Here is a 10,991-nt window from a genome sequence, read left to right on the forward strand (position 1 = left end):
TTAGAGTACCGCTTGTACACGGCTTGGGAATTTTCTCTCATTATTTCTAACAATCGCAAGACAAATTAGTGTACTCTTCTAAGACAGGATTATGCCCATCGAAGTTGGAGGAAACATGAAATTCAAAGCTGGAATGAAGCAACGAACTGTCACAATGTCGATGCGCAATGAAGTGGTTAATTCCTTGAGATCTATTCTCTTGAGAATTGTGTTTATCGTTTGTCATTTCACAAGCAAGACCAATTTAGACTTGGTAGTAATAATTGGGATGCATGTGGTGTTGAATATACCAATGCACATATGGCTCAATATAATTGTGTACTTATTGTTGGAAATAATATTGTGCAAATTATTTGAACGTGTTGTTATAAACAACAAAGATCACGAGGTGGTCTCCGACGTGGGCCATGGTAATAATCCAAATGAATGGTTTGTTGATAGGGGTGCCACATGTCATGTGTGCTCCGAGAGAAGCGTTTTTTCTACTTACAAATCTGTTGGAGGTAGAAAGTACACATGGGAAACCAAGCCTCTTCTGAGGTGGTTGGTGTGGGTAATGTGTTCCTAAAATTAGGATCTGGAAAGGTTCTTACTCTTAAGGATGTGCTGCATGTCCCAGAAATTAAAAATAATTTGGTGTCAGGTTCACTTCTAGTAAATCATGGATTTTCACTAGAATTTGAGTGCGAAAATGTTATATTGACCAAGCATGGAAAGTTCATAGGTGAAGGCGACCTAGTGAATGAGCTTTTTGAGCTGAATGTTACGGTCATTCACTGTGGAAAAGGAATAAGCAATAAGGAAGATGACGCATCCTCTTATTTGCTTGAGAGCTCTGATTTATGGCATAATAGATTGGGACATGTCAATTTAAATGCTATAAAAAGATTAGTAAATCTTAATTTACTAAAAGTTGATAAGTTTAACTCACAAGAAAGATGTGAAGTATGTGTTGAAGCCAAAATGGCTAAGTTGTCATTCCATTCGGTAGAGCGAAGCACAAAACCTCTTGAGTTAATCCATACAGATGTATGTGATATGAAATTTGTGCAAACAAGAGGTGGTAAAAAGTATTTCATCACGTTTATATATGATTGCACAAGGTATTGTTACCTTTACTTATTAAGAAGTAAAGATGGGGCAATTGAAGCGTTTAAAGACTTCAAAAATGAAGCCGAAAATCAACTTAATTGTCGAATTAAGTGTGTTCGAACTGATAGAGGTGGTGAGTATGTAGCGCCGTTTGCAGAATTATGCCATGCAAGTGGTATAATTCACCAAACCCCATCTCTATATTCTCCCCAGTCGAATGGTGTTGCTGAACGCAAAAATTGAACACTTAAAGAGATGATGAATGATCTGTTGATTAATTCAGGTTTACCCCAGAACATGTGGGGGAGGTTGTGTTAACAGCGAATTATATCTTGAACAAAATTCCACTAAAAAATAGGGATGTGACTCCCTATGAATTGTGGAAAGGCAAGAAACCTTCGTATTCATACCTCAAAGTGTGGGGGTGCTTAGCGAAGGTAGAAGTGCCACCTCCGAAACAAGTTGCAATAGGCCCTAAAACAGTCGATTGCATCTTTATTAGTCATGCACTTAATAGTAGTACTTTTCGTTTTCTAGTCCATAGGTCAGTTGTGCCTGGCATCGCTGAAGGAACAACGATTGAGTCAAGGAATGCTATATTCTTTGAAAATGTTTACCCTTGTAAGAGGCAAGAGGATCGTTCTAGTGAAAGAATGATGGATGAATCCACTAGTTCTAATCCTCCAAAAAGGACGATGTCAAGTCCTGAGGATGTAGAACCAAGACGTGGTAAAAGAGTTAAAATTGCTAAGACATTTGGTCCTGACTTCATAACTTTTATGTTGGATGACTAACCAAAGTCGTTGGCGAAAGCATTGTCTGGCCCAGATGCGCCATTCTGGCAAGAAGCGATCAATAGTGAAATTGAATCAATTATGAGAAATAACACATGGGTGTTAGTAGACTTGCCAAAAGACTATAAGACCTTAGGGTGCAAGTGGATCCTGAGAAGGAAATATAAAACTTATGGTACTATTGAAAAGTACAAAGCTCGGCTAGTTGTAAAAGGCTTTAAGCAGCAAGAAGGATATGATTTCTTCGACACATATTCACCTGTTACGAGAATCACTTCCATTCGGGTGCTTCTTGCAATTGCTGCTTTGCACAATCTTGAGATTCACCAAATGGATGTGAAAACTGCCTTTTTGAATGGTGAATTGGAGGAAGAAATTTATATGGAGCAACTTGAAGGGTTTGTAGTACCTGGCCAAGAAAGGAAGGTACGCGAGCTAGTAAGGTCCCTATATGGATTAAACAAGCGTCTTTGCAATGACACTTGAAGTTTGACAATGTGATGTTGTCTAATGAGTTCACTATCAATGAGTGTGATAAGTGTGCTTACATTAAGAACACAAATAATAGTTTTGTTATTGTGTGTCTTTATGTAGATGATACGTTGATAATGAACAACAATAGGGTCATTATTAACAAGACAAAAACCATGTTGAAAAGAAATTGATATGAAAGATATGGGTTTAGATGATGTGATTCTCGGAATCAAGATTAAAAGGAATCATGAGAAAATTGCTTTGACACAATCTCATTACATTAAGAAAATGCTTAAGAAGTTTCATTCGTTGATTGTGAGCCAGCTAAGACTCCATTGGAACCCAACATGCATTTGAGTAAGCACACGGGTGAGCATGTAGCTCAAGAAGAATATGCAAGGATCATAGGGAGTTTAATATTTATCACAAACTGCACCCGACCAGATCTTGCGTGTACGGTGAATAAGCTGAGCCGCTTTACGAGTAACCCAAGCAAGGAACATTGGAAAGCTCTATGTAGGGTTTTGAGATACTTGAAGTATACTCTTAACTTTGAGCTGCAGTACACAAACTATCCCCAAGTACTTGAAGGGTACTGTGATGCAAATTGGATCTCTGATTCAAAAGACTCGTTTTCGATGAGTGGGTATGTATTCACTGTGGGGGTGGAACTGTTTCGTGGAAGTCAACAAAACAGACGTGTATAGCTCGATCCAACATGTAATCCAAGTTAATCGCTTTAGACAAAGCAGGGGAAGAAGCCGAGTGGCTTAGAAACTTTCTAGAATATATTCCTTGTTGGAAGATGCCAGTGTTGAAAGTAGTGATACACTGATAGCCAAACGACTATAGGGAGAGCACATAGTGGCTTTGTCACGCCCGCATTTTCTAAGGATAGAAAACCAGGTTGATCGTGACTCAGAGAGGATTAAAGAAGCGGGGAAGAAAGGGGAAAAAACATACACATTTGACCAAAATCTTAATAACTGAATTAACCTTGAAAACGTCATAATATTTTCCAAACAATAATACCAACTCTAAGGAAATAAAGAGTGGACAGTAAACAATTTTCAAACGAGTTAGACTCTGCACGAATAAACAATTCTAAAGAAAAGGACTCTTAGCGGAAGCGTTCAAGACACGGAAAATGTCGAGTATGAAGACACGACAGATCCAACATTTATTAATCATGACAAAACAATCCATGAACTCTGCTCAACATCCTCCACGTCCATCGCCGCTCAATCTGCACATTAAGAAAAACAATATGCAGGGCGGAGTACTTGATGCACTCAGTGGACACATGCCAAAACATAGTTTGTCAACCCATAATCAAGTGACCTTGGGGGTTTTAATTAAACGAAACCCAAGTACACATATATTTCACAAGTTCGGTCGGCCGACCATTTTCCATCCATATTCACCATCACCATATCTGAACATACATGACAAGGAACGTGGCCACGAACCAAGTCACTAGACCGGCCAACTCCGAAAGAGATAGCACACGATCTACGGTGTGTACACTAGTCCGAGCAGGGTTTGCGGCCCTACTGAGACCCGAATTCGATTAAACATACATGGCATAGCCACTTCAGATAGGTTCATTCAAAAATAAAACATGGCAAGACAAACCTTTCCACCTCCTTTCACATAAAAAGTATTTAGGACATAGTCCTTATTTAAAAAGAAAGCTCACCTCAAAAGCTTAACTCCTCAACACTTTCTTGTTCCAAACCGCAACAACGTGCGCAAGTTCACCCTTTTTGAAACAGCATGATATACCAAATTAGACTTTGTTAAGTAAATAAATTTAACAATGCATGCATCCTAAGTGTGTGCTCAATTTATCCTTCGTTCTTTCTTTGACAAAACTGAATCATCAATTAAACACAAAAGTCTCACGTTATTTATTCCCTCGCTGATCCAAAATAATTCTATTATTTAAATTCTCAACACACCAAAACTACGATTCTTTTAGTAAATTAGAGCAGCTCAGTACATGAATCCTCATCCACTAATTGATTCCATTTAGCCCAAACTTACAACAAGATAATGGACCAAACATTACTAATTAACTAGCCATATAACTAAGTCCAAAAGAAAAGTCAAACCAATAAATATACTTAATACTCCTAAACCACTACACGTACATACTCTCTATCCAACACATAAGTTCCAAAACTTAAAATATTAGACCAACTCAAAATAACTTATTGGTCAAGCCCATTACCAAAACTAAAGTAAAAAAAAGAAAGTTTAACTTAAATATACTCCCAAACGTAACCCACTAAGAATAAAAAGGAAAAGAAAAGGCTATCATTTAATATACTCCCAGCGGTCATCAACGTCTCTCTCTCTTCCTTTTCAATTCAATCCAGCTACTCTCTCTCTTTCTCTCTATCTCAAATTTTCAGCAACTCTCTCTATCTCAAACTCTCAGCAAGCAAGTTCTCTCTCGTTCCAAAATCAGCGCCGCCTCACGCCCCTCCGTCGCCGCCGTCGATACTGTGCTGCCGCTATCTCTATCTCAGCACCGTCGTCGCCATCACACTGCAATCCAACCGCTACCCAGCTCCTCCGTCGGCAGCGGCGATGCTACTCACAACCGGTACGTCATTCTCCCTCATCTTATTAAGTTTTTTTTTTATTTTTATTATTTTCCTTCAAATATATATGGGCAGAAACGGATTTCCAAGATCTAGAGATTGAATAAACGAGAGGATAGTTTCTAATGGCCCTAAAGATCGAGACTTTTTCAAGCACAAAACTTTATCAAGCACAAATCATTCAACAGTTTCAAAAAATTTCAATTCGTGTACTACTATGAATGTTTGGATGTTAATCTGCAGAGTATTTCCAAAATTTGGGAGTATACCTTTGGAATGAAGAGAACAATTTGAGATTGCAGAGGGATGGTTATTTCACAGGCTGCTCAATTGTTTTCCTCTCAACTGTGACAAGAAAAAAGAAATATGGTGCTATGGATTTAATATCCAGAGAGTTGTATACACTGAATTGAAGTGGAAGATTATACCTTTGTTGGAAGGGAAGAAAACTGCACTGGAAAATATGAAACGACTGATAAAAGATGCAGCTGTTTGGAGATATATATAATGCAGAGATTAGATTTGTTTGTTGGAGAGATTTTAGGAGTGGAGGTTTTTGGTGAATAAAGAAAACGTGTTGAAGGGTTTAGGGGAAGAGATTTATGTTGGCTGCAGGAATTAAATAGGAATTATGAATAAATGGCTATATTAAAAAGCCCAATTGAATAAGGATAAATGGGCTAAAAAAACAAAAGTGATAGGCCCAAAAAAATATAATTTTAGTACATTGATTAAATTGTGGTGTTTTATTATTTTAGTACTTTGGTGTTATTCCAAGCACATTGTAAACGAACGCCCAAATTTTCCCATCGACGACTCTCACGTCAATCTCGTCGACAACTTACACCACACAATTAATCAACAATAACTCAAGCATTCACTATTTCCATTCACAACCAATCGAAACAAACACGGTATTTTATTCAAGGTCTATCACTCACTCGTTCTTAAAATAAAAATCTTAACTTAAAAAGATAGAAAAAAACGGGTATTACAATCTACCCATCTTCACAAAAAATTCGTCCCGAAATTTGCTTAGATCATTCAAACAATTCTGGGCACTTCTCTCTCATCTTGTCTTCCAATTCCCACGTAGCTTCCTCAATGCCATGATTTCTCCACCGAACCTTCACCGAAGCAATAGACTTATTTCTCAACTCTTGCACCTTCCGATCCAGAATGGCTTCGGGCTTTTCTTCGTAACTCAAATTCGGATTCAAAATCATCATCTCCTCTTGATGAATTATGTGGTTAGGGTCGAACACATACTTTCTCAATTGTGACACATGGAAAACGTTGTGTACTCTCCCAAAGCTTGGTGGTAGCGCCAATCTATACGCTACGGTACCCACTCTGTCAAGAATCTCATAAGGCCCAATAAATCGTGGTCTCAACTTGCATTTCACACCGAACCGAGTTATTCCTTTTGACGGAGCTACCTTTAGAAAAACTTTATCTCCTGCCTCAAATTGGAGATCGGTTCTTCGAACATCAACATATGATTTCTGTAGATCCTGAGCTTCCTTGATCCTCTCACGAATTTGTCGAACAATCTCAATCATTTCTTCCACCGAGTCTGGTCCAAGAACTCTTCTCTCACTCACTTCATCCCAGTAAAGTGGTGATCTACACTTCTTCCCATACATACGGGGCCATGTTAATAGTCGCCTGATAACTATTGTTGTAAGCGAACTCTATTAGTGGCAACACTTCCTCCCAACCTACTCCTCGATCTAGCACTACGACTCTCAACATATCCTCCAAAGTCTGTATCGTCATCTCTGATTGCCCATCAGTCTGCGGGTGGAATGCAGTGCTGAAATTCAACTTAATTCCTAACTCTCGTTGTAGGCTCATCCAAAATCTAGAGGTAAACTTCGTATCACAATCACATGTAATAGTCACTGGTACTCCATGTAAACGTATGATCTCTTTCACATACATCTTAGACAACTTATTGGCTCCATAGGTATCACGAATCGGCACAACGTGAGTAGATTTTGTGAGACGGTCAATAATCACCCAAATAACAGTGTTTCCTCATTGGGATCTCGGTAATCCTGTCACGAAGTCCATTGCAATGTACTCCCATTTCCACTCTGGTATCTCAAGTGGTTGTAGTCTCCCATAAGGTCATTGATGTAGAGCTTTCACTTGCTGACATGCTAGACATCTCTCTACAAATGCCGCTACATGCTTTTTCATGCCATTCCACCAGAACTGTCTCTTCATATCTCGATACATCTTGGTACTCCCCGGGTGCGCAGTATACGGTGTTTCATGGGCTTCCCTCATGATTTCATTCCTAAGCCCTTCGTCTCTAGGCACGCACAACTTGCCCTTCAATGTGAGGGCACTATCCGCCTCCTCGTGAAAATATTCTTGCTCCTCTGTCCTCACTTTCGAACGGATTTTCTCAAGTAAAGTATCACGTCTTTGAGCTTCCACTATTCTAGCCCTTAGGTCGGGTTCCATTACCAAGGTGGCGATCCTTCCTTCCACTGTCTCGGGTGCTCTCACTACCTCCAATCGTATTTTACTGAACTCTCGTATCAAGTACTCTTCGTTCGTGAGAAAAGTGGCCAATTGAGGTTGAGACTTTCTACTTAGGGCATCAGCCACTACATTCGCCTTTCCTGGGTGGTAGTTTATACTGCAATCATAATCCTTCACCAACTCAAGCCATCTACGCTGGCGTATGTTCAAATCCTTTTGTTCAAAGAAGTACTTGAGGCTTTTATGGTCCGTATATATCTCACATCGAACTCCATAAAGATGGTGTCTCCAAATCTTCAAAGCATGTACAACTGCTGCCAACTCCAAGTCATGCGTCGGATAGTTCAACTCATGCGGTCGCAACTGCCTTGATGCATACGCAATCACTTTCCCATTCTGCATAAGTACACATCCAAGTCTAACTTTTGATGCATCGGTATACACCACGTAGTTAGTGTCTGGCTCTGGCACAACGAGAATTGGTGCAGTGGTCAACTTCTCTTTTAGTAACTGAAAACTGGCCTCACACTCCGGCGTCCAATTCACTTTGATCCCCTTCTTTAGTTGTTGCGTCATTGGTCTCGCTATCTTAGAAAATCCCTCGATGAATCTCCGATAATATCCTGCCAGTCCTAGGAAGCTCCGAATTTCGTTAGGTGTGGTTGGTGATTTCCATTTCTGTACAGCTCCCACCTTTGCAGGGTCTACTCGAATTCCATCTGCACTCACTATGTGCCCAAGGAAATTCACTTCTTTGAGCCAAAACTCACACTTACTGAACTTGGCATAGAGTTTCTCGGCCCTTAACGTCTCCAAGGTAGTCCTCAAATGTTTTTCATGTTCCTCTTCGTTCTTTGAGTAGATAAGGACATCGTCTATGAAGACTAAGACGAACTTGTCCAAGTATGGATGGAACACACGATTCATAAGGTCCATAAATATAGCCGGCGCATTTGTCAATCCGAAAGGCATTCCTATAAACTCATAATGGATGTATCTAGTTCGGAAAGCCGTCTTGGGTACATCTTCTCGTCGGACTCTCAGTTGATGGTATCCCGATCTCAAATCCATTTTCGAGAATACTCCAGCTCCATGGAGTTGATCAAACAAATCATCTATCCTCGCCAGTGGGTACTTGTTCTTGAGTGTCAACTTTTTCAACTCTCGATAATCTATGCACATCCTCAATGTTCCATCCTTCTTCTTCACGAACAACACTGGGTGCTCCCCACGGCGACACACTGGGTCTAATGAAACCCAAGTCTAACAACTCTTGTAGTTGTATCTTAAGTTCTTCCAATTCCTTAGGCGCCATACGGTATGGTGCCTTAGATATCGGTGCTGATCCTGGCTCCAAATCAATTGTAAACTCCAACTGTCTATCGGGTGGTGGTCCTGGCAAGGCGTTGGGAAAAACGTCTTGAAATTCTTTCACTACTGCCACATCCTCTAAGCTTCTTTCTTTCTTCTCCTCTCCATTTAGATAGACGAGATACGTTGGGCATCCCTTCCTCATCATAGACGTCGCTTGAAGTGCAGAAATTATGGACTTGTGTTGATTCGTAGAAATCCCATAAAATGTAGTCGGCTCCTTTCCCGGGTTTTGAAAAGAGATCTCTCTCTCTTTGCAGCGAATGGTAAGATGATTCTCGGCCAACCAATCCATTCCCAAAATTATATCTACACTCCCCATCGACATAACTTGTAATTTGTGTGCAACTAGTTTAAGTTCTCTCATAGTAAATTCTACATTCGAGCAAATTTGTGAAATATCTATAGTTCCTCCTACGGGTGAAGTCACACTCATTCTTTGTTTAGTTCTATTGATAGGCAGTTCTAAAGTATTCACACATGATGCTGATATAAAAGAATGTGATGCACCCGTATCAATCAAAACAACAATAGGCATGTTGAGGAGCGTGCCCATACCTGCCAAGTTTCCTTGCTCTTGATTCCCTTGTTGGTTCGTCGGCTGTTTCCCTTTTAAAGCATATGCCCTTGCCTGAGTGGGATGTCCTTGACGATGTTGTTGCTGCTGCTGCTGTGGTGCGGGTAAGTATCCCCTCGGTTCGGCTTGTAGTGCCCGCACTTGCGGACGGAACCCTTGATTGTTCTGTCTTGCTCCCATTCCCACAATCTTACTCGGGCATTCTCTAGAGAAGTGACCATTTCCACCACAAGTGTAGCATTTATTTGCTGGGGTTTGGAGCCCCTTGCACAGCGGAAGACATGCATTCACAAATAAATCATACATATGGATCTATTTGACCGATTATGGGATTAATTGATTCACATGTTAAACATTGAATTGCATACAAGAACGCACAAAAATCATGCTTAAGGAATTAAAATCCTAATTCATGATATTCTACGGTTTAGGATTACCGATCTGATTCTCCAAAGAATCGACGATTGCTTGCGCCTTCTCCACGTGATGTTCTTCGTACTCAACCACGAATCTTCTAATCTGTGTCCCGAACTCAGAATCTGACCTTTGGGTGGGCAAAGCTTGTCAGAATTGGAAAGGACTTGATTAGAAAAGAGATAGAATACCAGTTCTGTCAAAAACTGGTTTTTCGTCCACTCCCAGAGGGGAGCACGAAAATTTATGATTAATTCTTGATAAATCTCCTTTCTAATCTCCTTTTATATTGAGTTATATTGGGCCAGATTAGGGATCCATGGAGGTTGGACTTGGGCCAAACCTGTTGGACTTTTACTAATTAAATTGAGCCCCAATTTAATACAAGTCCGACAGAATATTATTGTCAGCCATAACAGTAAAATAATATTGACTGTCTGTCCAATCCCAAATTACGAGTAATCCGGGCTTTACCTCTTTAATTTATTATTTCCCGTGTTTAAGATATAAATATCCATTAATTAATTTAAGTCTGCTATTTGACTTTAATTAATTAATATCTTTTTCCAAGAGTTGTCTAGTTCAAAATCTTTATTTATTATTCTGGAATAAATTCCAACCGGCCGGGTTTCTGAATAATAAAACCTTTTTCGAACACCTCATGAGGATATTATCAAACTGGACTCACCCAGCACACGATTCATTGCAATAACAATACTAGCACCTCTAGACATTGATCACCACTACCCAAGATACCAGGATTCTTGGATTGCGAAAAATCCGCACCATTTGATAAATCAAAGTAGTGCATAATCAATATCGTATGCTCAATATTATGTCAACAATGATTAAGAAATAACAATCACCGAGACCTCGTCTTTCAGTAAATAGCAAGAAAGACTTATCTCAACTGTTAGATCCTTCAGTGCTATACCACACCAGTGTCGTTTATTTCCAAAGGTATGGAAACATGCGGACTGACACTGCAACCTTTCACGATAGGTAGCCAAAGTCTATCTAGGTTGTGAAATTCTATTTCTCTTCTACAAAGGACCGACTGCGTCACCTTCTGTGAACGTCGTTCACTACAGTCTACTATGCAGAAGAATAGACTTATTTGCTTCTTATACATTTAAATATTTGAGAAACATCTTATAAATGCAT

The sequence above is a fragment of the Salvia splendens genome, chromosome 5, assembly GCF_004379255.2.
Source record: "Salvia splendens isolate huo1 chromosome 5, SspV2, whole genome shotgun sequence".
Classification (NCBI taxonomy): Eukaryota; Viridiplantae; Streptophyta; class Magnoliopsida; order Lamiales; family Lamiaceae; genus Salvia; species Salvia splendens.